Below are 27,225 nucleotides of genomic sequence, written 5' to 3'. Positions count from 1 at the left end.
GGTCCTAGCTTACGAGGGTCCCTGGCAGGCAGAGCTGGAAGGGGCCTGATAGAACGGTGGCTGACAAACCCCCGCTGAGGTAGGTTCCAATATGACCAGTGTCATATTGCCCCAGCATGGACCTGATGACTCAAGACTTGCTTTAAAAATTCATTTTATTAAACATTTGTTGAGCTCCTCCTAGGAGCTGAACCCCAGACTATAAAGATGATTGATATGACAGAGATTGTATTAACATCTAGTGAGGAAGCCTGATGAAAGTGGAATACATCCTTCAGACCACTTGAAAGGCCTGGACAGGGAGGGGGCGGGCTGTTGCCAGGCTCCAGTTTTCAAACAGGAACATCGTGGTCATGGCCACTTAAATGTTATCTGATGGCCTGCTCATCCTCCCGCAGCTGGGAGCAGGGTGCCAGGCTTGATGGAAGGCGCTGCTTTTACATTCTGTTCCAAGTGCTTCCTGGAAAGACAGGAGGAAGGACAAGGAGCACAGGCGCTGGAGTCCCGGAGGGCTTCTACACACCGGGCTGCGAGTCGCCCTGGGGAGGCTGTCAGCAGACCCTGCCAGAGCAACTCGAAACTTGACCTGGCTGTCCTGACTGCGGCGTGTGACTGTGCATGTCTGAGGGGCTGGCCTGTGTGATGGCGCAAAAGCTGGGCGAGGCTCAGGGACACTGCTGGAAACCTCAAACTCTCCCCAGACACCTGCTGCCCTACGTGGCCAGACTCAGTGTCCCCATCTGTAGCACTGGGAGCCTATGGGGTACCAGGCTCGGTGCTCAGAGCTGTGGACTTGACTGTACTCAGGATATGCCCTTGGGGCGCCTCGGGCTTACAAATGACCACACATCACAGTCCTCTGGAGTGACTTCTAGTGTATAGTTTTAAGTCGGTGACTGCAAGGACATACTCATATTCACAGTAGAGGTCCAGGAAGGCTCTACATTCAACAGTCACTCGGAGATAGCAGCCTCACAGCAAGACAGGGTCAAGGGCTCTCTCAGAGGCCGCCTCCCAGCTGTGGGAGTTTCCCAGGGTTGCCTTAACAAAGTACCCTAGCTGAAAACAACAGAAATGCATTGTCTCAGTTCCGGACGCTGCACGGCCTAAATCCAGGTGTAGGCAGGGCCATGCTCTCTCCGACAGCTGTGGGGGAGAATGCTCCTAGAATTCTCCCGGCTAACTCTTCTAGCTTCTGGTGTTTACCAGCACTCCTTTGCTCCTGGCTGGTAGCTCACATGACCTTCTTCTCCCTGTGTATCTTCATAGCATCTTCCCTCTGTCCCAGTTTTCCCTTCTTATAAGGACACTGATCATACTGAATCAGGTCCCTCCTAGCCTCATTGCTAACTTGATTTTTTTTTTCTGTACAGGTGCTTTTTCAAATAAGGTTATAATCTGAAGTACTGGGTGTCAGGACTTGGACATATATTTTTGGGTTAGGGGGTGCAATTCAACCCATATCACTAGCCTATTCTTGGCAAGTCTATATCTGAGGAAGGAAGAGAGAAAGAAAGAGAGAGAGAGGAGAATAACAGAATGGAACAAGGTCAAGGAGGGGATAGTTGGAAACAGACTCAAGAGCACACACAGCTGGAGGTGGTGGCCTTGAACGGGAGAAAGGACACCAATCCTCTGACAGGAGTGATTGAAGATGAGTTGGAGGGTGAGAGAGGGAGGAGCCAAGGCCATCAGCTGCTTGGCTGAGTGAATGGCACACCGCCTGGGGAGAAGAGAGGGTGGAGGCTTGATGGGGACTTCAGCAGGGGGCCAACGGGAGGAAGAGCTACAGAGGAGGCTGGTCACCTTGGGATTCTACTGCTGGGGTTTCACAACCGGGTCTTCCTTACTCCAGTTCTCTTAGTCACTTGCATATGGAATTGCCCTAGTGCGTGGGTAGTAGGTGGGTGGGGGTTGAGAGTGAGTCTGTGGGGTGGGAGGACCCAAAGAGATGTTAGTTCACAGACTGACCTGGAGTCCAGGCTGAGTAGGGTGGGCCGTGTGACCAGGGAGGGCCTGATGACTGAAGGGACGAGGAGGGTGGGCCCTGTCCGTGATCAGCATTGGAGGGAGCAGCGAGGGAGAGAGACAGAGGTACTGGAAGCTGCTCACAGCGCCAGGAGCTGAAATCCAGGTTTTGAAAGGGGCATAGTTCTGGGAGAGAACAAGGTGCAGGGTGTGGCTTTGGACATGGGGTGATTGACTGATATGAAAGGGCAGCAGTGGTCCTTGGCAATCGATGAGAATGGGAACCCTAAAATCACCTGAGATGAGGTCAAGAGACTGAATACAGGGTGAACACCTAGAGCCATAGCTGAATACGGTGGGAGGAGGCAGAGTGGGGTATATAACCCCCAAGGGGGCTGGCTGTTAGGAGAGGCTATGGCTGCAGAGTTTCACAGTGGGCTTGTGGGAGGACTGAGGGTGGTTCATTCAGGAAGGGTGTCCTGGGACACTAAAGGTAAGATGGTGAGCAGGTGGGCAGAGAAGCATGCAATGCAGGGCGAGGAGGTTGTCCCAGCTCCTGACTGCACCCCTGGGAGCAGTGGGTGTCACCAGAAGGCACAGAACCAGGGCCAGAGAAGAGGAAGGAAGCATGGCTCTGACTGGGGCCGAGGGTCCGGAAGGGGGATTGGGGCTTCAGCAACTGTCAACCACATGGAGGAGGGGATTCAGGCAGAGGGAGGTGCAAGAGCCCTAGGCAGGTTCATGTTTCCAGGAAAAAGCAAGTCTCCTGAAATGACTCAAGAAGCCAAGAAGTGGGTGTTAGGGGGTGGGCAGCGGAGGGGGGAGGAGGGAGGCAATGTTTAGACCCATGTGGGAGCAACGATATATAAGAGTGACGGAGATGGAATCTGAAACTGTCTAAATAAAGAAAGTGGAACATGTGGATGTTAAAATCCTCACCGGTGCTCCTGTTCTCGTTTCCTCCGCGTATCCTGGACCAGTCATCTTCCTGCAGCCTTTGAGACTCCGTGGTCAGCCTTCCCGGGAAACTCAGAGGCAGCAGGCTGCAGGCTGGCATGGAAAGTCCCGTGCTGTGGAAAGTTGTAGTTGGATGGTCACACTTTCTTCTGTTTCTCCATCTCCATCTGTTTGTTTTGGAGGAAGGTGCCTGCAGGAAGCTGAAGGAGGGGTTGGGGTCTGGGAAGGCTGAGCCCACCGCGGGAACACCAGGGATGCCAGGACCCTCGGAGAGATCTTGGTTGCCAGTGCCCCTGAGGGTCACGAGCTGGTGTCCATTTGGGCCAGAGCAACCCAGGGTAGAGCGTGGACTCTATAGAAGCAGCCTGCTGGGATGAAACTGCCACTTTCTGTTCAAGGCTACACGACCTGGGGTAGTTATTTAAAGCCTCTCTGACTCAGTTTCCCCATCTGTAACATAGGGATCATAATCGTAGCTTTTCCCTGGAGACGGGAGGATGAAACAAGCTGAAAGGTATGAAGGTTTGGCACCCTGTGGACACTCAGTAAAGGGGGTGAGCTCCTTCAGCACCCTCTGTGGTGACCCAAGGAGATCTGGCAAAGCAGAGACTTCAAGGACAAGGCGGAGGCAGTGACAGCAGGCCTGGGTTCCACCACGTGGATGAGGGTACCCACGACCTCCCATCCCTGAGCAGTACCCACAGCCCTCCTCACTCACAGGGCAGGGAGGAAGGGCAATGTGTCCTTAGGATAGAGGTACCTTCTTGAATTCCTGCCACTGGGAATTCAGGTTGGGGTGCCTATACTCAGAGGGCTTTCACATTGATACCCGCCCTTCTCCCCAGGACCCTCAGGACATACCCTTCAGATGATACTGAGTGTGGGGTCTCAGATGGGACATCCAGGAGAGCCCCCTTCATATGTCTGAATTGGATAGAGTGAGTATGGAAATAGCACTTTTGTTTCTGTTAAAGGCTAGAGTGGAGACCTTAGCTTAATTTGAGAGTTGAATGGGCCTGCAGAAGCTAGAACGGGACAGGTATCTGGTCGACTCCCAGGGTTGTGGCATGAGCATGTGGGTGGGTATTCTTTGCTGTGATAGGGAACAGTCAAGGAGGCATAGTTGGAGCATGGGCAGTATTCACTCCGTTTTGGATACACTATTACAAAGTTGAGATCCCAAATGCCTTATAAGGTCATGATGATGCTGCATAGACAACATTGGATATGTGGCTCTTAGAAGATATGAGATTTGGCTGGAGAGACAGGCTGGTTCATGTTTAAGATAATGGTGGCCCAACATTCACCAGATCATCAATATGTGACATATTATTATTATTATCTTCATTTATAGACAGGAACACCAAAACATAGATAGGCTCAAACAACTCCTGAATGATAGTACTGAGAACGTTGACCCAGGCAGTGAGGCTATGGCATCTGCCTATTTAACTATTCTGCATTCCTGGAGTGCTATAAGAGTGGGTGTGCCTAGCCCAAACTTTTCTTTTCACAAGTGGAAAAAAACCCCATCAAGAATAAACCACTTGCCCAAGGTCATATAGTTATAGCAGAGTTGGGACCAAAATCTAAGTCAAGTCTCCTGACTTCCAGGAAGTCCCTCTCCTTCACATGCCATTTCAGGTCATTCAAACTTCTTGTCCCAGATTACATATTATTAATTTTTTTAAGTGTTCTTTTTTCTATTTCTAAATTTCCACTAGTGAGCATGTATATTTATAGTGGGAAAAAGAGATGTGTGAAAGCAAAGATGTTAATATTATTAAGCAGAACCCACCTAATTTCCATTCAAGGGGGGCATATTGTGGTGTCTCATGGGCATAGAGGATGGGACAGTGTTGTCATGTTTGCCTTTGACAATTTCTAGTAGGTGTTTCTGGGAAGTTTCTGCTCTGGACTTATTGCAGGAGCTCCACTACCCAGGATAGAAAGGATGGAGGAAAAAAATTTCTTATTTTAGGGTGACATACTGGGGGTGACTAGGAGGTCTTTCTCAGGTCAGATCAGTCTGCGTGAAATTCTTGAAGTCATGGCCCCCATCCACATTCCTACTTGCTTCCTCTCTCCCTCACCTGCTCACATCCTCACCTCACCTGGAAATTATGGAGGTACAGGGAAGAGAGAGGAGATCGAGGCTTGCAGAAATGAGACATCTGTTTACTTATGAGCTGAGCTAATCAGTTTAGATGGACAGACATGCTCTAATCAATTGTCTTGTAAGAAGAGCAAAATGTTTATCAAACTTGAATATATTTTCACCATACTGTGCTTTCTTTAGCAGGCATCTTAGTCTAAAATAAAACAATGCAGGGCCCTGGCCGGTTGGCTCAGTGGTGGAGTGTCGGCCTGGTGTGCAGGAGTCCCGGGTTTGATTCCTGGCCAGGGCACACAGGAGAAGTGCCCATCTGCTTCTCCACCCCTCCCCCTCTCCTTCCTCTCTGTCTCTCTCTTCCCCTCCTGCAGCCAAGTCTCCATTGGAGCAAAGTTGGCCTGGGTGCTGAGGATGGCTCTGTGGCCTCTGCCTCAGGCGCTAGAATGGCTCTGGTTGCAACAGAGCAATGCCCCAGATGGGCAGAGCATCGCCCCCTGGTGAGCATGCCGGGTGGATCCCGGTTGGGCACATGCGGGAGTCTGTCTGACTGCCTCCTCGTTTCCTTCTGAAAAATACAAAAAATAAAATAAAAAATAAAATAAAATAAAACAATGCAGGTTCAAAAAATCATTTGGATAAATGTTGTCATTTATCTTGAAGACTGTTGAGATCGCTCATTTTCCCCTTTCTTTTTATCTTGTTTAATTCATCAAGCTATCTCCCACTCATCATTCAAATATAATTTACTATATTACTATATGTTTTAAAAAAGATTTTATTTATTGATTTTCCAGAGAGAGGAGGGGAGAGCAAGAAGTATAGTTACTTCACTTTAGTTGTTTATTGTTTGCTTGTTGTATATGCCTTGACCAGGCAAGTCCAGGGTTTTGAACCTGTGACCTCAGTCTTTTAGGTCGATGCTTTATGCATTGTGACACCACAGATCAGGAAATTTATTTAATATATCTATATCCCAAGTCATTCCAAAAATGAGTGATTGTGGCTTACCAAAATAAAAAAAGCCCAGCTAATAAAACCGATGATATACTAACTCAAATAGGAAAACAGATTGGAGAAGAACATTAGAAATCAAATGTTTGTTTCAAGGAAGCCTAATGCCATATATTTGAAGTGTTCTGCTGGTTGGGATGAAAAAGGAAACAAGATGCACATCTCTCTTGATCAAGGAAAAGGACATATTGTGGGCTGTTTCAGAGAAAACTATGTTTCAGGGGAAACTATGTTTCCTTGGTACTAAGTTTTGAAAGAGATTTCTCCTATGGTAGATGGTAGAGAGATAGACTGGATGGACAATATCATAACAACAGTTTTGGCCCAAATCAGAATTTTTCACAAAGAAATTCACATGACTCATTCCTAGAATGACTTCAGATAACAGAAGTCCTAACACTGCAGTTTAGCTCAGAGATGCTGATTCAGGGTGGGCATTTGAACACTTCTTGATCAAAGCACACGGGATTAAGCTGACTCTTCCTGGCAAGAACTTTTGGATCCAAGTGCTGTTCCTAATGTGTCAGCTGTTCTTTTATTTTGTGTCTTCCTTTGAAAATGTAAACACTGCATCATCAATGTTGTCATCTGAATCATTATGATTTTTAATAGGATGTAATTCGGGGTGAATTTGGTGATGGGCAACTAGACACCTGCCACCATGCCCACACTGATGGTTTAAGAGGATTTGGGAATATGGTCATTGAGACACAAGTCCACTTAAATTAGTTCTTATCTTATCTATTTATATACTTCGACCATGTCTCTTTTTACAGCGAGTCAATGAGGCATACAGAAGATGCATAATATAAAATAGTAAAGTGTAAATTAAAAATTAGGAGAAGGAAAACAAATTACATATGGCATCAGGACCAGGGTGGGTACAGGGTGAGGTTGGACAGAATGAGATATGATGACAATAAAGTTCCACTGTTGCTACAAACTGGCTGCCAATTTGCTTTGGGCTTGCTGGGAGGGAGGGGCAAAGTTCACTTTTCCCCTCTGGTCCACAAATGTCTTGCTGAAAGACCACTAAACGTGTTTTCATCATTCCCTACTCTGTAGCTCATTACCTCCTGGGAAAACTAATTGAAGATGATATAGTTTGCTCTTTGTGACCTAACAATAGCCCCCAGTGGCCTTCACCTCCATTTGTAAGAGCTCTCGGGGCACCTCTGCCTGCCTGGCTCTGAGCTGCTCTTCCATTCTTGTTTCGGCCCCAGGCTTCCACTGCCTGCTCAGAGTTTGTCTCCCACAAAACTTTAGCTCACCTTCGACTATGCTTCATCGGAGGCCCGATTCCACTTGGGGGCTTGTTTTTAAGATGGGCCACCTCTACTAGCCATCTCAAGTGGCTGTTTCTAAGAGTGACAATCTGGTTGGAACAGGTCTTCATTTTATATCTGGCCATGTAACAGCTGGCCAGTCTGTGGAGTCATGGCCTGGGTCAGGTACTCCAGTGTCCCTGGTCCAGTTAGCCAGGTGTCAAGTCACATGGTCTAAAATATGAGCCAGGGGGTGAGGTGGGGATGTGGATGGAGCTGTGGGTGAAACTGTTTCCCTTGCAGAGAGGTTTTCAACTATGGCAAGCAATCAAGACTTTATCTCTTCATCTGGGTGAGGGCTTGAGCAGGGCGTGGCCAACCAGCTACCTTCTTGCCTCTCTTGCATTAGTTTATAAAATTAAGACCTTTGTCTTTCTGAAAATCTTTTCTTCTGTGTTGTTCAAGTCATTCTCTTTGGAAGTATGTTAGAGGTTTTGGGAAGCCCTGCAATACACAACTCCTTTTAAATGTATTAGGCATATGGATTTTTGAATGTATTTCACTTTAAACGTTGCCCCACTTTTTTGATTAAATGTCATATTGATTTGTAGTCTGTGGAACCAAGTCTTTTTAGACCGTTGCTACTCAGATTGAGGTCAGCATGGGAATCAACTGGGAGCCTGTTGGAAATGCAGAGTCTCAGCCTGACCTGGACCTACCAAATCAGATCCTGTGTTTTAACAAGTTCTCCAGAGTGTGCATTAAAGTTTGAGAAGTGTAACTTGTATCGCAAACTTTGGGAAGTGCTGAATGACTCCAGTCAGGGATTGAGCCTTCGAGAGGTAATTTGCCTGAATCCCCCAATGGGTCAGAAATGGATCTGGAATCAGAATCTGGGTGTCCTAAATCCTAGTCATATTTTCTTCCCACCATTCTATGATGCCTCTCTCTCATCTAGAAGATGAGAAGGCTTGATTAGATCATTGTTAGAACACATGATCAGGGTGATCCTGGTTTATAAACCACAGTCACTTGTGAGAGCGCAAGAGGATACCACAGGTGGTCACTGTATATTCCTTAAGTTTTCTTCTGTTTATAGAGCCCTCTCACAGCTGTTAACTAATTTAAACAGCATAACTATCCAATGATTAGATGACCTTAAAGTGCTAACTAGTCGATAAAATCTGACTCTTAAGTAAACACACACACAGTCACACCGTCTCATTTCAGTAGATAAAGCACGCTCTAACATGATCAAGAAAGGAAGGGAGAAAGCCCAAGTTAACAAAGTATGAGAATGGAGAAACAATCACAGATACATTTAAAACGATTCTGAAATTACTTTGCTTAAGTCACTCTGCTAGGTTTGAAAACCTAGATAAAACAAGTGGTTCCTCCTCTCCCCCCACCTCTGTCATACACCACTGCAGTAGCCCAGCGGGGGCTGGGAACTACAGGTCATGGCTTTCTGCCAAGTCATTTCCTCATGAGTCAACCAGACTTCAGAGTTTAGTTTCTGAAACTGTTATTCCAGGGCTTTAGCTCAGAGCTAAGATGTCTGGGTAGCTTGGCAGGAACTTGGCTCTTCCGCCGGGTGGGAACCAGATTATCTGAAGAGCTATTCACTAAGTATACCTCTTATGGCAAATGCCCGCCCACCCTCTTCTGACATCTGCTTTATCTGCCCCTCTCCGGCTGGCTGCCCCGCAGTAGATATGAAAAACAGGCATGTCCCTGACTCGGAGAATCCTGAGTGTTAGACCTGAGGGGGTCTCATCCTGCCAGACATTGGTTAGTTGTCATCCCTTTAGATGAAGAAGTTGAGAATAAGGAGAAGGAAGTCACTGTCAAGTGGAGATTGTTTCATTCTGAATTGTGTGCTCTCTTACACTCTCTGTAGTAATACTAATATTAATAATATTAACAACTAGTATCTATTGATTTATTCACTCCATTCTCCCCTCAACAGCCCTGTGAGGTAGGCGGTCATGGCACTGTCCCCATTTTACAGAAACTGAAGTACAGAGGGATTAAGCCACTTGCCCAGATCTCAACTCAGCTACCAACTAATACACAGCTAGTTAGTCGGTAGCCGAGTTGAGATCTGACCCCAAGTAATCTGCTTACCCACAGAGCCTATACCCTCATCTTCACTTACTACTCCAACAGTCATTTTATTCTGACACGACATATATCTCAGATTATATATATAACAGAGCCACTACACATGGTAATCTTCAAGAAAGCATCTCAAGAAACATAAGAGAAACTATAGTTTACCCAACATTCAGCTCGTGTCACTCACAGTTATAAGTGCTTTTACAAGTATTAGCTCAGTAATCTCAAAACCAAGGCCCCCCAAACTCCCCAAACAAAACATACACAAGAGGGTGCAGTATCCTAATGGATCAGACGGGAAAATGAAGTCCACAGAGTTTCCATATCTCCCTTGAGGTCCTACAGTAGGTGGCAAATCCAGCGTTTAGAGCCAGGCCATCTGGCAGGTGAACAGCATTTTTCACTGCCAACCACCCTCCACTGCCTATTGACTCGGTTATTCACTCTGATCTCACAGCATCTGACAAGTGCCTTTTCCCGGCTCACTTATCGGCTTTTCTCTGGTCAGATGAGGAAACTGACCTGTTAGGAAAGTTTTAAGTAAGTTGTTAACAGCTATCCAGTGACTTGGTGGCAGGTCAGTCAGGGATCCAAAGCCCGTGGTAGTTTTCACTTCTCCGGGCTTTGGTGGTGTGGGCCAAGGCTATCTCCTACGCACAGATCTTCCCACTCGCGCCAGTCTCGGTCACGCGTACCTCACCTGAGGCTCTGCTGGGTCCCTGTGGAGCCACACACCGCCCCCTGGCGGCAGGTGAGCGTAGGAGCAGCGCATGCTAATCAGCCCGCGGCGCGGCTCGTTGATTGGCTCGCGCAGATTCCAGCTGCTTTTCCAGGGGCGTGAGCGGAGCGGGAGTAAAGGGGTGCCGCTGGCAGCCGCCGCCCCCGCCCCACGCCCTCCGGGTTCCCCAGCATCGCCTTGGATTTCAGGGCGTGTGTGAGGCAGGCTGTCTCTTTCACCCGTGGGCTTCTTCTTTTCTCTCCTTTTTATGTTCTGGTTCTGAATCCACCCAGGGTCCAGGATGACAACCCGACACCGAGGCCAGCAGTACAGGCCGAGGATGGCATTTCTGCAGAAGGTAAGCGTGGTCGGTCTCCTGGGCCCCGGGAGGTGCGCTGGGACCCAACTCTGGGAAGTGTCCGCGGAGATGCTGGGAGGCCGGGAGCGTGCGGGCAGGCGTGGAGGGCATCTCTTGTGGTCTTAAATGACTGGTATGTAGTGTAATGACAACAGTTTCTGTTTGGATTTCTGTGCTGCCTGTTGATCCTGAAGAATCAGCACTGCTTGGGCAGAATGCTGGTGGTGAAGAGCCTGTTAGGAGCTCTGAGGGTGTTGTACACTGTTTCTCCCCAAGGCTCCAGTCGCCTAGAACTCCAGGGGTCCACAGAACGTGGCCTGGGTTGAACTTCCTTTCTTGTTGCGGCTCACTTCCCCAAACCTCGGCTGCCACTTCCTCCCACCAACACTAGGATATTATCTCCATTCTACAGGTAAGAAAACCGAGGAGGACCGCACTGATTGTGTGTGACACAGTGACACTGGTCTCTCTACAATGAGACAAACATAAAAGTACAGGGGGCAGTGGGAAGGAACTTCTGTGATTCCACGTGAGGAGTGAAGGGAGAGAACCTTGACGCTGAAACTGGAGGAGGCTGGGCTTCTGCAGAGAAATGGTAGAAGGAAGGCCCAGGCAGCTCGGGCAGAGGTGTGTGCCTGTCCGGTGTGTTTATATTTTTCTCAAGTGATAAGCGGGGCGACAGGGAGGCAGAGAGACAGACTTCCACATGCACCCGACTGGGATCCACCTGGCATGCCCACTAGGGGCCAATACTCCATTGCAACCAGAGCCATTCTAGTGCCTGAGGCAGAGGCCATTCTCGGCCATTCTCAGTGCCTGGGCCAAACTTTGCTCCAATGGAGTCTTGACTGCGGACAGGGAAGAGAGAGACTGAGAGAAAGGAGAGGGGGAGGGGTGGAGAATCAGATAGGCACTTCTCCTGTGTGCCCTGGCCAGGAATCGAACCCCAAGACTTCCACACGCCAGACCTGTTTGGCTCTACCACTGAGCCAACTGGCCAGGGCCCCGTCTAGTATGTTTGAAGCAAGTTATACTCGCTATTGCTGAACAAAGGTGGACCATGAAGATCTCCTATGCCTTTCAAAGGTGGTCCAATTCTTCCCAAAGCAAGCCATTCAGGAGTTTGGAGCAGGTGAGTGATATAGTCAGAGTCAAGTTCAAAAGACCACTCTGATGTGAGTGACAGGAATGGCTGGATGTCTTCTTTTCCTTGAACTAAAAGTTCACTCAGAGTCCTCCTGTGTCCACTATAGTCCAGTTGCTTAGGAAATAACAGGTTGGGACAGAGGTTCTGGGCACTTCTCTTGTGGTTCCTATGCCTAGTGCCCACTAGCCACACTACCACTACCTCTGATTTCTGTTGCAAAGCCCAGTGACTGGCACCCCACCAGGGAGGGTCCTGGGCTTGTTTGAGATGAGGTAGAAAGAGGTGGAATGTCAACAGTCCTGGAGCTTTACCTGGAGGACTTAGCTGATGATACACAGTAGACCCAAGAGCAGGACTAGACAGCCTACTGTGGCCTCTTCCACCCCCTGGGCTCTGTCCCAGCTCCTGCCTGTCATCTCCTATGTCCTGGCAGTCCTGACCATGGCAGGGGGCAGGGAGGTGAAGAAAAAGTCTGCCTTCAGCTTTCTAAAATGCTTTCTTCTTCTCCTTAGGGAAAAAGTCTGCCTTCAGCTCTTTAAAATGCTTTTCTCTTCTCCTTAGGGAAAGAGTAGGTTTTAGGCAAGCACTATAAGGAGTAGGGAGCTTAATGAGGCTTGAATGGATTTAGAATTGCTTGTATCATTTATATATTCCTCCATTTAACATTTATTGAGCACCTACCATGTGTCAGACATTGGTAGACACTAGGATAACAAAGTCAGTCAAGACACGGTTCCTGTCTTCATTTGGCTTCTAGTTTACCTGTGGGACACAGCCATATACTACAGCCCAATGGCACATCCCCGGTGTCACAATAGACACCTAGTGGGTAGAGGAAGTGTTTAAGTGCTGGCATTCACTGTCTCCTGGATGGAACGTCACAAAAGGATTTTGGAAAATTCAGTGGTAGTCTAGCTGCATCTTGAAGGATGGGAGGAGGTTCGGGAGGCAGATGGGATGCCAGAAGAGGGCTGAGACACGGGAAAGGACAGACGGGCATTTAGCTGTGCTTCTGTTGTGTGTCAGTTGTTGAGCAGAGCCAGAGCATGATGGCCAATAGGTGATTCTGCTTCTGGAGGGAGGTTCTGGAAGGTTTGAGAATGGTTCTCAGTGATAATTGAGAATATAACAAAAATGGGGACTAGTGGGGAGTATGGGACTCGGGCATCTGGACTTCAAATGGCAGTGCCACAGCTGGGAACCCTTACTAGCAAAGAGGGTGCAGTGTGTTTTAGATCACCAGTCCATCTTTGCGCAGCAAAGAACATCATTCATATTGTCCCCAGGGAACCTCTTTGGTTTATAGGAAGATTTCACTCCCTGAGGTCTCTTAAGGAGAGTGAAAGCCACTTTTTATGTGAGAAGAAACTCATTATGGGTTGACAGCATATTGAAGCCATCAATTTCTGATATTTTTAATGACTGTCTGGATTCTTTGATGTGCTTGGTGTTACATCTCAGTCACATGGAATCTGAGAGGGGAAAAGCTAGGCCTGTTGTGGGGTCAGATAGGCCAATGATGACCTCTTTCTTGCAACATTTGTTGGTGGCCACAGGAAATAGCTATAGAGAAGTCAGGATTCTAAAGAGTCTGGAAGCTGTGGTCTGCTCTCCAGTATGTATATGTATATATGTGCGTAGACCACTATGGCATCTTTTCTGAAGAGCTTTAAAACCAAGGTAGATTTTCTGTTGTTGGTGGGCAGGGTTTCAGTTTAAGACAAGGAAATGGTCAAGAGCACCTAAGATCCTAGGAGTCAGTCATATTTTTTGCACTTAGATTTATTATCATTTTTTTTTTTTTAATAAATTTTTATTAATGGTAATGGGATGACATTAATAAATCAGGGTACATATATTCAAAGAAAACATGTCTAGGTTATTTTGTCATCAAATTATGTTGCAAACCCCTCGCCCAAAGTCAGATTGTCCTCCGTCACCCTCTATCTAGTTCTCTGTGCCCCTCCCCCTCCCCCTAACTCTCTCCCTCCCTCCCTCCCATGTCCTCCCTCCCCCCCCACCCTTGGTAACCACCACACTCTTGTCCATGTCTCTTAGTCTCATTTTTATGTTCCACCAATGTATGGAATCATGTAGTTCTTGTTTTTTTCTGATTTGCTTATTTCACTCCTTATAATGTTATCAAGATCCCACCATTTTGCTGTAAATGATCTGATGTCATCATTTCTTATGGCTGAGTAGTATTCCATAGTGTATATGTGCCACATCTTCTTTATCCAGTCTTCTATTGAAGGGCTTTTTGGTTGTTTCCATGTCTTGGCCACTGTGAACAGTGCTGCAATGAACATGGAGCTACATGTGTCTTCACGTATCAATGTTTCTGAGGTTTTGGGGTATATACCCAGTAGAGGGATTGCTGGGTCATAAGGTAGTTCTATTTTCAGTTTTTTGAGGAACCACCATACTTTCCTCCATAATGGTTGTACTACTTTACAGTCCCACCAACAGTGAATGAGGGTTCCTTTTTCTCCACAGCCTCTCCAACATTTGCTATTACCCGTCTTGTTGATAATAGCTAATCTAACAGGGGTGAGGTGGTATCTCATTGTAGTTTTGATTTGCATTTCTCTAATAACTAATGAAGCTGAGCATCTTTTCATATATCTGTTGGCCATTTGTATCTCTTCCTGGGAGAAGTGTCTGTTCATGTCCTCTTCCCATTTTTTTATTGGATTGCTTGTTTGTTTGTTGTTGAGTTTTATGAGTTCTTTGTAAATTTTGGATATTAGGCCCTTATCTGAGCTGTCGTTTGAAAATATCAGTTCCCATATAGTTGGCTGTCTGTTTATTTTGATATCAGTTTCTCTTGCTGAGCAAAAACTTTTAATTCTGATGTAGTCCCATTCATTTATCTTTGCCTTCACTTCTCTTGCCATTGGAGTCAAGTTCATAAAATGTTCTTTAAAACCCAGGTCCATGATTTTAGTACCTATGTCTTCTTCTATGTACTTTATTGTTTCAGGTCTTATATTTAGGTCTTTGATCCATTTTGAATTAATTTTAGTACACGGGGACAGGCTGTAGTCGAGTTTCATTCTTTTGCATGTGGCTTTCCAGTTTTCCCAACACCATTTGTTGAAGAGGCTTTCTTTTCTCCATTGTATGTTGTTGGCCCCTTTATCAAAGATTATTTGACCATATATATGTGGTTTTATTTCTGGGCTTTCTATTCTGTACCATTGGTCTGAGTGTCTATTTTTCTGCCAATACCATGCTGTTTTGATTATCGTGGCCCTATAATATAATTTAAAGTCAGGTATTGTAATGCCCCCAGCTTCATTCTTTTTCCTTAGGATTGTTTTGGCTATTCGGGGTTTTTTATAGTTCCATATAAATCTGATGATTTTTTGTTCCATTTCTTTAAAAAATCTCATAGGGATTTTGATGGGAATTGCATTAAATTTGTATATTGCTTTGGGTAATATGGCCATTTTGATAATATTTATTCTTCCTATCCAAGAACAAGGAATATTTTTCCATCTCATTGTATCTTTTTCGATTTCCCTTAACAATGCTTTGTAATTTTCATTATATAGGTCCTTTACGTTCTTTGTTATGTTTATTCCTAGGTATTTTATTTTTTTTGTTGCAATCGTGAAGGGGATTATTTTTTTGAGTTCGTTTTCTAATATTTCATTGTTGGCATATAGAAAGGCTATGGACTTTTGTATGTTAATTTTGTATCCTGTGACCTTACTGTATTGGTTTATTGTTTCTAATAATCTTTTTGTGGAGTCCTTCGGGTTTTCGATGTATAGGATCATATCATCAGCAAAAAGTGATAGCTTTACTTCTTCTTTTCCGATATGGATGCCTTTTATTTCTTTGTCTTGTCTGATTGATCTGGCCAGAACTTCTAGCACCACGTTGAATAAGAGTGGAGAGAGTGGACAACCCTGTCTTGTTCCTGATTTAAGGTAGAAAGTCCTCAGTTTTATGCCGTTTAATAGGATGTTGGCTGATGGTTTATCATATATGGCCTTTATCATGTTGAGATATTTTCCTTCTATACCCATTTTGTTGAGAGTCTTAAACATAAAATTGTGTTGTATTTTATCAAAAGCCTTTTCTGCATCTATTGATAAGATCATGTGGTTTTTGTTCTTTGTTTTGTTGATATGGTGTATTACGTTAACCGTTTTGCGTATGTTGAACCATCCTTGAGATTCTGGGATGAATCCCACTTGATCATGATGTATTATTTTTTTAATATGTTGTTGTATTCGGTTTGCCAGTATTTTGTTTAGTATTTTAGCCTCTGTATTCATTAGAGATATTGGTCTGTAGTTTTCTTTCTTTGTGCCATCCTTGCCAGGTTTTGGTATGAGGGTTATGTTGGCCTCATAAAATGTGTTTGGAAGTATTGCTTCTTCAATTTTTTGGAAGACTTTGAGTAGAATAGGAACCAAGTCTTCTTTGAATGTTTGATAGAATTCACTAGTATAACCGTCTGGGCCTGGACTTTTATTTTTGGGGAGATTTTTAATAGTTTTTTCTATTTCCTCCCTGCTGATTGGTCTGTTTAGGCTTTCTGCTTCTTCATGACTCAGTCTAGGAAGGTTGTATTGTTCTAGGAATTTATCCATTTCTTCTAGGTTGTTGTATTTGGTGGCATATAATTTTTCATAGTATTCTACAATAATTCTTTGTATTTCTATGATGTCTGTGGTGATCTCTCCTCTTTCATTTTGGATTTTATTTATTTGAGTCCTGTGTCTTTTTTCCTTAGTGAGACTTGCCAAGGGTTTGTCAATTTTGTTGATCTTTTCAAAGAACCAGCTCCTTGTTTTATTGATTTTTTCTATAGTTTTTCTGTTCTCTATTTCATTTATTTCTGCTCTGATTTTTATTATCTCCTTTCTTCGGCTGGTTTTGGGTTGTCTTTGTTCTTCTTTTTCTAGTTCCTTAAGGTGTGAAGTTAAGTGGTTTACTTCGGCTCTCTCTTGTTTGTTCATATAGGCCTGAAGTGATATGAAATTTCCTCTTATTACTGCTTTTGCTGCATCCCAGAGATTCTGATATGTCGTATTTTCATTTTCATTTGTCTGTATATATCTTTTGATTTCTGCGCTTATTTCTTCTTTGACCCATTCATTTTTTAGAAGTATGTTGTTTAGTTTCCACATTTTTGTGGGTTTTTCCCCCTCTTTTTTGCAGTTGAATTCTAGTTTCAAGGCTTTATGATCAGAAAATATGCTTGGTACAATTTCAATTTTTCTAAATTTGCTGATATTGTCTTTGTGGCCCAACATATGGTCAATTCTTGAGAATGTTCCATGTACACTAGAGAAAAATGTATACTCTGTCGCTTTGGGATGAAGTGTCCTGTAGATGTCTATCATATCCAGGTGTTCTAGTATTTCGTTTAAGGCCACTATATCTTTATTGATTCTCTGTTTGGATGACCGATCTAGAGCCGTCAGCGGTGTATTGAGGTCTCCAAGTATGATTGTATTTTTGTTAGTTTTTGTTTTAAGGTCAATAAGTAGCTGTCTTATATATTTTGGTGCTCCTTGGTTTGGTGCATATATATTAAGGATTGTTATGTCTTCTTGATTCAACTTCCCCTTAATCATTATGAAATGACCATTTTTGTCTCTGAGTACTTTTTCTGTCTTGTAGTCAGCATTATTAGATATGAGTATTGCTACACCTGCTTTTTTTTGGGTGTTGTTTGCTTGGAGTATTGTTTTCCAGCCTTTCACTTTGAATTTGTTTTTATCCTTGTTGCTTAGATGTGTTTCTTGTAGGCAGCATATAGTTGGATTTTCTTTTTTAATCCATTCTGCTACTCTGTGTCTTTTTATTGGTAAGTTTAATCCATTTACATTTAGTGTAATTATTGACACTTGTGGGTTCCCTACTGCCATTTTATAAATTGCTTTCTGTTATTTTTGTATCTAGTTTGATTCTTCTCTTTTGTTTTTCTATCATTTGTTTTTGTTTGTTTGTGTTCCATACTTCTTTCCTCTGTTGCTACCTTTTTTAAGTCAAGTGTTTTTGTGGTGGTTTTTTTAAGGGTGGTTACCATTAAGTAATGAAAAGGGTACCTACCATATTCATTGTAGTACCCTATCTTATAAGTATTTCTGCACTTCATCATCCTTTGCTACTGTTAATCTCCATCCTCTCCCCCCTTTTTTTCCTTTGTTGTCACAGTTTAAGTTTGGTTTTATTGTGTTCTTGGTGGAGCTGTTACTTGTGGTGTTGTTTTCTTTTGTTCTTTGAATCTGGTTGGAAAACCCCCTTTAGTATTTCCTGGAGTAGGGGCTTTCTGTTGATAAATTCTCTCATCTTTTCTGTATTTGTGAATGTTTTTATATCTCCTTCATACTTGAAGGATAGCTTTGATGGGTATAGTATTCTTGGCTGAAAGTTCCTCTCTTTCAGGGCTTTAAATATTGGGGTCCACTCTCTTCTAGCTTGTAGAGTTTCTGCTGAGAAATCTGATGATAATCTAATAGGCCTTCCTTTATATGTTGTACTCTTCTTTTCCCTGGCTGCCTTGAGAATTTTTTCTTTGTCATTGGTTTGTGTCATCTTTATTATGATGTGCCTTGGAATGGGTTTGTTGGGGTTAAGAAAACTTGGTGTTCTGTTTGCTTCTTGAATTTGAGGCTTTAGTTCCTTCCACAGGCTTGGGAAGTTCTCGTCTATTATTTGTTTGAGTATATTCTCCATTCCATTTTCTTTCTCTTCTCCCTCTGATATACCTATTATTCTTATGTTATTCTTTCTGATGGAGTCAGACAATTCCTGTAGGGCTTTCTCATTTTTTATTATTCTTGAGTCTCTTTCTTCTTCTCTCTGTTGTGCCTCAAGTTGTTTGTCTTCTATTTCACTAATCCTATCTTCAATCTGGGCTGTTCTGTTAGCTAAGCTTGTTACCTCGTTTTTCAGCTCGTGAATTGAGTTTTTCATTTCTGTTTGATTTGTTTTTATAGTTTCAATTTCCTTGGTAATATATTCTTTGTGTTCATTGAGTTGTTTTCTGATCTCCCTATATTGCCTTTCTGTGTTTTCTTGTATATCTCTGAGTATTTTTAAGATTTCTAGTTTAAATTCTCTGTCATTTAGCTCCAAGGCTTCCAATATGTTAAGTCTTTTCTCCATAGATTTTTCCACATCTATTTGTGTTACCTCTCTTTCTTTTGTATCCATAATATTCGATTTCCTCTTTCTTATCGGCATCTGAGGGTGGTCTTATTGATAGCACTAATTAGAATTAATAAAGAGTAAAAAGAAAAAAAGAAAAAAAAAAAAAAGGGTAAAACACCCCACAAAAAAAAAACAGTAATAATTTATTATTTCCCCCTTTTTTCTCTCTTCTCTTTCCCTCCTCTCCCCTCCTCAGGGAAATATCGTGCCTATAATGGAGGGCCTAATTTGGGGTGAAGAGTTCAAGGGGCAAAAAAAGAGAGTAGGGACCTACTAAATGCAAAAAAAAAAAAAAAAAAAAAAAATGGAAGAAAATCTTAGACAAGCATAAGATGATTTGCTTGTAAGTGATGGTCAACTAAGAGATATAATGAGAGGGATAAGAGGGAATCAGAAAAAAGGACCAAAAAAGAATAATAAAGAAGAAAAAATAAAAATAATAAGTAAAAATCTGTTGTATTAAGTGGAGCGAAGACTAAATACAATGGAGACCTTGGGTTGGGAGGACCCAAAATGCCACAAAAATAAACAAACAAGAGGAAAAAAAAAAAAAAACAAAAGCAAAAAAGAGAAATAAAACCAAAAAAAAGCCTTGAGTCCCAAATTAACTAATTTGTTCGTGATTGAGGATTATATGGGAGGAAAGTAAAATGAGAAAAGAAAAAACGAGTAGAAAGGAAAAAATAAGAAAAAGAGAAAAACGAAGGAAGAAATAAAATAGGAGGAGAAAAAAACAAAATAAAGCAAGAGAAAAAAAAAAAACAAAAGAGGAGAGAGTGAGAGTTAAGTGTTTTGGAGGGTGAGGATGAAGAAGAAAAATAAAATGCAACATTCATGGGTAGTGTAGTTCAAGAAAGGGGAAGCATAAGATGGGCAGAGAATAGAAGGACCGAGGTGGAGGAAATAAAGGCAAAAAGATAGAAGAAACAAGCAACAACAACAACAACAAAAAAAAAATTAGGGGATCAAGTTGTAAAGTCTGTGGGTTTTTCTTGATTTTGAGAGGTTAACTTCTTCCTTTTTCTTTTCTCTCCCTCTTCCTAGTCGGTGACTCTGTACCCCAGGCTCTGCCCCTGTGTCACTCTTAGGGATTTGCAGTTGATGGGATTCTATGGCAATGTCATATAATTGGCTTTAGTCTTGCTGGAAGTAAAGGATTGTTGGCGTTTGCCGGGTCCAACGATGAGAGAGTTTGCTTTCCTGGATTCTCTCTCCTAGTCCCCCCTTTCTGAATTAGCAGCCTGGTGATCCAGCTATAAGGCTGCAACTGCTTCTGCCTGGGGAGTAAGAGGCTCAAAGAGCCGGGAAATCCCCACTCTATCCCCACTCAGTGCAAGGCTTTGGGAAAGGCTCTGAGAGTCAGGGCCTCCAGTGTAATCAGGCAGGGGTGGGAGTCAATTGTTGTCAAGGTGACTGTTCAGCGCCTATCATTTAGTTGGACCTCTCAACCCAGGCTTTCCACACTTTGTAGCCTGTTTTTGCAGGGAAGAAGAGGCACTAGTCTCTGCTTACGACTAGTGTAGTATAGACCTTATTATCTGCCAAGTCCTTCTTGTTAGCGTTTATCCCTGAATATGGAGGCTCTATCAATCAGGAGTTGCCCCCGCCCCTTTAGCAAGAGGCACTAAAAAATATCACGCCTCTTGTCTTGGATCGCTGAACTGAGAGAGATCTTATCAATTAGAACCGAGGGTGCGCAGATTTTATGGGTTAAGCTAATTTCAGTGATTGGGTCGCAGCTGTGTTTCCGAAGGTATTTTAGGCTGCCTGCGCGCACCCCTCCCCCAACGCTTGATTGTTAGCTTGAATGGCTGGGTGAGGTGCCCCGCCCACGGAGAGAATCTCCCAAGCCTCTCCCGATTGCCCCGCCGCTGGCGGCTGGACCGCACCAGGCGCAGGATAATGGAGCCCCCTGGGTGTGCGGGCCAGTAGGGCGCCCTGGGCGTGTGGAATGCCCAAGGCACGCGCGCGAATGGGGCGCTCCGGGCACCGGTGGCCGGCGACCCCCACTCGCAGTGTGCGGGCCGCTGGGAACGTCAGCAGTGCTCAACCGGACCGGGCGCGCGCGGCAGCTCGTGGCGGCCGCTCGCGGTGGCGGTTCGCGGGGGTTCGCGGCAGCTCGCGGGCTCGCGGCGGCTCGCGGTCGGCCGCTCGCGGCGGCTTGCGGTTCCCAAGTATATGGGCTGACTCACCGCGGGCGCACTCCCTGGCGGCTTGAATGAGCGTCGCTGCGGTAGCTTCCTCCACACCCTCGTCTCTCAGATTCAAGTGATAACAGTCCTTTTGCTTTCAGTTTGTGTGGAACTCCGGAATGCTCCGAGGATAAATTTTTCTGTTTCTAGTTGATAAATTTGTTGTGATTTAGGGGAGAGCTGTCGGACGCGCTTCTCACGGCGCCATTTCCATGACGTCTATTATCATTTTTTAGGGAACCACCTAAGTGAATTAAATGGGAAAAGCTCAGAGGCAAATTATTCTGTACACTAATGGGAAAACTATTTTAGTCAGTTTGGCTATAAACAAAATACCAGAGACTAGATCTCTTATAAACAACAGAAATTTATTTCTCACAGTTCTGGAGGCTGAGATCACAGTGCCAGCATGGTTGGGTTCTGGTGCCGGCTGTCTTCCCAGTCACAGACTTTAGGTTGTGTCCACATGTGGTAGAAGGAACAAGGGATCCCTCTGGGGTCTCCTTGATAAGGGCACGAATCCCTTTCACAATGACTCCATCCACATGACCTAATCACCTCCCAAAGGCCCCCACCTCCTAATACCATCACCTTGGGGGTTAGGTCTAAGCATATGAATTTTGTGGGGACACAAACATTCAGACCATAGCACCTCCCTGAACACATACATGGCACATACATGTTCCCTCTTCCCAGCAAAACCTTCCTTTATTCAGTGGGACCTCCCTGCTGGAGAGAAACCCGCTTCTCTTTATTGTGTTTTTAAAAATAGTTCTAATTGGTCCCTTTGAAGATTTTAAATTCTGTAGATTATTATTTTTTTAACACAAAGGGAAAAGAATGAAGCTGTTGATATTTTTAATCAGAGAAGTTTAAATTTCAAACTAGTAGAGCAGGTAAAACTCCATCACTGCTCGGCTCCCTGACTCCCTACAGAGATGGGAAATGGTCGTTTCACTGAGTGAAGTAACAGTATTTTCAGTACAAAGTTACCTATAACCTGAAAAGTTATGACTGAAAGGAGAAAAATGTTTTAAGCCTGTTGTTAGAAACTAGCAAAACAGGGGTGTGTGTGTGTGTGTGTGTGTGTGTGTGTGTTGGGGGGAAAGGAACAGCTGACTGCTACAGGGGGAAGTGACTCCCAGAGCCCATGGCTCCTTGGTCCCCTGGCCATATCCAGGAGGCAGAGTGGGGTCACCTCCCAGCCCCCCACCCTCCTGGGGGAGCCTCTTTGCTCCCCTCGCTGCTGCGGGTGCTCGGCTGACCCAGTGGCCTGAGACACTGCCAGGCCTTGACATCGCAAAGACCATCGACGGCAGCTCCGCATGGAACTGAAATGAAGTTTCTGTTACAGAACAAGTCTGTGAGCCCAGGAAGTGTCCGTGCAGAAGAAGCCTGCCGTCAGTCCTGCTTGAGAAGCCCCGGTGCTGCCGGGCCCCAGCCAGTCTTGCTCACTGATTGAGTGGCTTGAACTGTGCACTGCACAACCTTGCCCGGGCACCTGATGGCGGCTGTTCTTTGAGATGGCAATTCAGCTGCAAACTCTGGTTAGCAACGGATTGAAAGAGGAAATCCCTGCCCTCGGCGTTGACTCACCTCCTTGGGGAGGTGGGAGCCTTCCAGTTTCAGGAGCCGGCTAGCTGAGTGGGAAGTGGCAGGAATAATTTTAACAAGTCAGGGCTCCACTGCACGATTCTTTCCCTCCAACATAGCCCTACCTGATCACATCACGTTCCTTCAAAGATCCCTTTCTCCAGGAAGCATTCCTTGACCACCTTAGTGGTCTCTTCCTTTGAGCCTCTGTGCAGTTTGGATCTGTACAAGTCACTGGGGCACAATTTATCCTGTGCTGTGTCTTAATCTCTGTCTATATACTTTGCCGCCCCAGCTCCTGGAGGACAGACAGTATGTTCTTTGTAATAATCATAAAATTAGATCACTAAGAAGCATTCAATTAAATCTCTCTTTAGAATCGGTTGTTCAGCTGAGCCCTGCTTTTGTAGGCCCCTAAAGGCATATTACCAGCAGGTACCTAAAGGACATATTATGACAGTAACTTCAATCACTGCCACTCCCATCCTAGCTGTCACCATTCCAACATTGCCTTAGAGATTTTATAACTGTTTCACATTCAGTATTTTCATTTGATCTTCACAACTGCTATTTTAGTAGGTGCAGCTATTAAATATTTTTCCCCAGCAGATAAAAGTCCCGAGGTTCAGAGAGGTCCAGGCTCACAGAGCTGACACAGAGAGCTCCCCTGAATCTGGGGAAACTGGTGGTCCCATTAAGACCATGGGAACATACATCCATGTAAAAGGACGTCATGAATGGAGTGCTCATGTAATGCACATAGAATTATAATAAAATGCCTCATCTCTGGTGGTACAGTAGATAGAGCATTGACCTGGAGCACTGAGGTTGCTGGTTCAAAACCCCCAGCTTGCCTGGTTAAGGCACATACAAGAAGCTACTATGGGTTGATGCTTCCCTCTTCTCTCCCTCAACCCCTTCTCTCTCTCTCTCTCTCTCTCTCTCCTCTCTCTCTCAAATCAATTTTTAAAAATCTTTTTTTTTAAAGATCTTTTTTGAAAAAAAAATACAATGAAATTCAGGGTAACAACTACTACTGCAAGATTGACAGTTAAATGGAGGAGCACTGTGTTTGGATGGCTCTGGATTTGACTGGCAGGGTCAAGGTGTTGGTGGCATTTGAGGGGCTCTCCTGGTGGAGATGTAGCAGGAAGTGGTTATGAGGTAGGCAGGAAGGACTGAGTGAACAGGCTGACACTGGACTGTTGGCACATACCCTGATATTTCTTTTTTTTTTTTTATTGTATTTTTCTGAAGTGAGAAGCAGTGGTGGTGGGGAAGCAGAAAGATAAACTCCCGCATGCGCCTGACGGGGATCCACCCGGCATGCCCACTAGGGGGCAATGCTCTGCCCATCTGGGGCGTTGCTCTGCTGCAATTGGAGCCATTCTAGCACCTGAGGTGGAGGCCATGGAGCCATCTTCAGTTCCCCTGGGCCAACTTTGCTCCAATGGAGCCTTGGCTACGGGAAGGGAAGAGAGAGATAGAAAGGAGAGGGGGAAGGGTGGAGTTGCAGATGGGCACTTCTCCTGTGTGCCCTGGCCGGGAATCAAACCCTGGACTTCCACATGCCAGACCAATGCTCTACCGCTGAGCGAACCAGCCAGGGCTACATACCCTGATATTTCTTGCCTCCATCCCTCTGCTTGTGCTGTGCCCTCATCCTGGAAACCCTCCTCACTCACCAGCACTTGAGGTTGCATTTCCAGGTGTCTCTTAGACATTTCTGTGTGCATTTCCAACAGCATAGCATGAACCGAAGCCTGTCTTCCAGAATAGGCTGCTGCCTTTGTTTCCTAGTATGGGTTCTGATAAACCACTATTTGCTTGGCAGGGAGGCTGGAAACCTTGGAATTGTGTCCTCTTTCCCTCACCAAATTGTATCAGTCACTGAGGATGAGTCCACGTCCACGTCCATGGTGCTCCTGCTTTTTATTCTCTGTGCCCACTGCTTCTGCCTGGACTGCCACCATCACCAGCTCACTGGGCTCTCACCTCTGCAAGCCTTTCTCTGTGTGACCTCTGTCATCTCGCAAAACAAGGCGAACTATGATGATGCCCTTTCACAGCTTCCCGCTGCCTACTGTTAGGGGCTGAACTGTGTTCCCTGCAGACTCCTGTGTTGAAACCCCAACCCCCAGGACCTCGGAACTGGCCGGTATTCAGACTTAGTCTCTTTGGTCTTCCATAATGGAATGATCTGGACTGGGTGGCTTAAACAACAGAAATTTATCTGCTCACAGTTCTGGAAGCTGAGAAGTCCAAGATCAAGGTGCCAGGAAATGTAGGTTTCATTCTGAGGCTTCTCTTCCTGGCTTGTAGGCAGCTGCCATTTTCCTGTGTCCTCATGTGACCTCTGTGTGTTCCCAGAGGGACCAGGAGACAGCATGCTTTCTAGTGTCTCTTCTCATAAGCACTAATCCTCAGATCAAGGCCCCATCCTTATGACATCATTTAACCTTATGTACTTCCTGGAGGCCCCATCTCCAAATACAGTCACAATAGGGGTTAGGGCTTTAGTATATATGACTGGTAAACACAGACATTCAGTCTGTAACAGATATAGAACGTTTAAGAAGGTGATTAAACTAAATAAAATAAGGCTGTTAGGGTGGGCTCTAATCCAATTTGACTGGTGTCTTATAAGAAGAGGACATTGAGCCACAGAGAGGCACCCAGGGCGTGTGCACAGAAGGACAACCATCTGCAAGCCAAGGAGAGGCCTCAGAAGAAACCAATGCTGCAGGGACCTTGATCTCAAACTTCCCATTCCCCGACTGTAAGAAAATAAATTTCTGATGTTGAAGTTTATCAGTCTGTGGAATTTTGTTATGACAGCTTGAGCAAACGAATCTACCTGTGAAATGACGTTCCAGGCTTACTGGCTCAGATCCATCTTCCCAACACCTGGCCTGCACTTCCATCCTTTCCCGCCTTTGTACAGTTGGCTCCTCCCCCTGGGACGCCCCTTCCCTCTGTGCCTGCGGCAGTAAGTTCTCGCCAGCTATTCCTTGCGCTCTCTGAGAACCAGTGGGCCATGCACAGGGTGACATGGTTGACTCCCAGGCTGAATGCATTGAAGGGCAGCTGCTGTTTTTGTCTCTTCCCCTGCTTAGTGATTGTGAAAGGTTGTGGGGGAATGGGGGACCACAGATGGTAGCAGCCTGGTCCGCTCAGTCACGACATTGGGGGAGTACCCTGGGCATTGCCAACCTGATGTAGCATTTGGGTGAGAAATCAATCTTTGTTGTATTGGACCTTGGTTATTGTGGTATAACCTGGCTGGGCCTGACCTATACGCTCTCATTTTCTGCCAGTTCAAATCTTCATCTTTTAAGTCCCAGTTTATTAAATGCTACCTCTTTCTTTAAGAGCCTTCCAGAACTGCCCCCACCCACAGTCCCCATCAGTTACCATATTTCCCCATGTATAAGATGCACCCTTTCCCGAAAAAATCTGGGGTCTAAAAGCTGGGTGCATCTTAACAGCGGTTGTAGTTTTCTTTTTACTTGCATCTCCCGCTTTTTCGCGCTTGTTTTTGCGCTCATTGTTGAAGACTGATTCGTCATCAGACACAGATGAGGACAAGCTAATGGATGGGAGTTGTGACAGTGATGAGGAGTTGTATGAATTTTATGATAAATAAAATGAGTTCAATAACTTTATGTAATACATTTTTTTCAAATTTTGGGCCCCAAAATTAAGGTGCGTCTTATACATGAGAGCATCTTATACATGGGGGATAAGTGGATAAAGAGATATGGTCATCTCTTTCCTTTTTGTGTTCACAGCACATACACCTTGTCTGGTTGGTGCTTAATGCTTAGTATTATGGTTAGTTAAGTACATGAGTTAGTGACACAGAATGACTAAGAATATGAATTCTGGGCCCTGGCCGGTTGGCTCAGCGGTAGAGCGTCGGCCTAGCGTGCGGAGGACCCGGGTTCGATTCCCGGCCAGGGCACACAGGAGAAGCGCCCATTTGCTTCTCCACCCCTCTGCCGCGCTTTCCCTCTCTGTCTCTCTCTTCCCCTCCCGCAGCCAAGGCTTCATTGGAGCAAAGATGGCCCGGGCGCTGGGGATGGCTCTGTGGCCTCTGCCCCAGGCGCTAGAGTGGCTCTGGTCGCAACATGGCGACACCCCGGAGGGGCAGAGCATCGCCCCCTGGTGGGCAGAGCGTCGCCCCTGGTGGGCGTGCAGGGTGGATCCCAGTCGGGCACATGTGGGAGTCTGTCTGTCTCTCCCTGTTTCCAGCTTCAGAAAAATGAAAAAAAAAAAATTAATTAGAATATGAGTTCTGGAACCAGACTGATGGTTCACATCTCAGCCTCGCCATTCATCAACAGTAGGACCTTGGGTGAGTTCATCTTCCAGGACCTTGGTTCATACCTGTTCTTCTAGAACAGGGGTCAGGAACCTATGGCTTGTGAGCCAGATGTGGCTCTTTTGATGGCTGCATCTGGCTCACAGACAAATATTTAATAAAAAAAATGTTAAAAATATAAAACATTCTCATGTATTATAATGTATTCATTTCCTACCGCTCATTTCATGGTTGCAGGTGGCTGGAGCCAATCACAGCTGTCCTCTGGGACACCAAATTTTT

The 27,225-nt window shown here is 45.2% G+C and overlaps 2 long non-coding RNA genes across 3 annotated transcripts; one reads left to right on the top strand and one right to left on the bottom strand.

Annotated features, from left to right (window-relative positions):
• Nucleotides 1–198: 198 nt before the first annotated feature.
• On the bottom strand, nucleotides 199–10,111 carry LOC136309005 (uncharacterized). Its single transcript, XR_010726210.1, has 3 exons — nucleotides 9,955–10,111; nucleotides 2,908–3,125; nucleotides 199–460 (listed from the first exon to the last, which is right to left on the bottom strand). It is a non-coding gene; the product is annotated as an uncharacterized lncRNA (long non-coding RNA).
• A 169-nt stretch (nucleotides 10,112–10,280) lies between these two features.
• LOC136309004 (uncharacterized) lies at nucleotides 10,281–26,465 on the top strand. 2 transcript variants are annotated; one of them, XR_010726209.1, is made up of 4 exons: nucleotides 10,281–10,508; nucleotides 10,785–10,920; nucleotides 22,381–22,573; nucleotides 24,454–26,465. It is a non-coding gene; the product is annotated as an uncharacterized lncRNA (long non-coding RNA). The 2 variants fall into 2 exon arrangements; XR_010726208.1 differs by lacking the exon at nucleotides 24,454–26,465 and having other exon boundaries at nucleotides 22,381–23,544.
• The last annotated feature ends 760 nt before the right edge of the window (nucleotides 26,466–27,225 follow it).

The sequence above is a fragment of the Saccopteryx bilineata genome, chromosome 6 (assembly GCF_036850765.1).
Source record: "Saccopteryx bilineata isolate mSacBil1 chromosome 6, mSacBil1_pri_phased_curated, whole genome shotgun sequence".
In the NCBI taxonomy this organism is placed as follows: Eukaryota; Metazoa; Chordata; class Mammalia; order Chiroptera; family Emballonuridae; genus Saccopteryx; species Saccopteryx bilineata.
The sequence above is the reverse complement of the archived record's forward strand: the minus strand, read 5'-3'. Positions and strand labels throughout refer to the sequence as shown.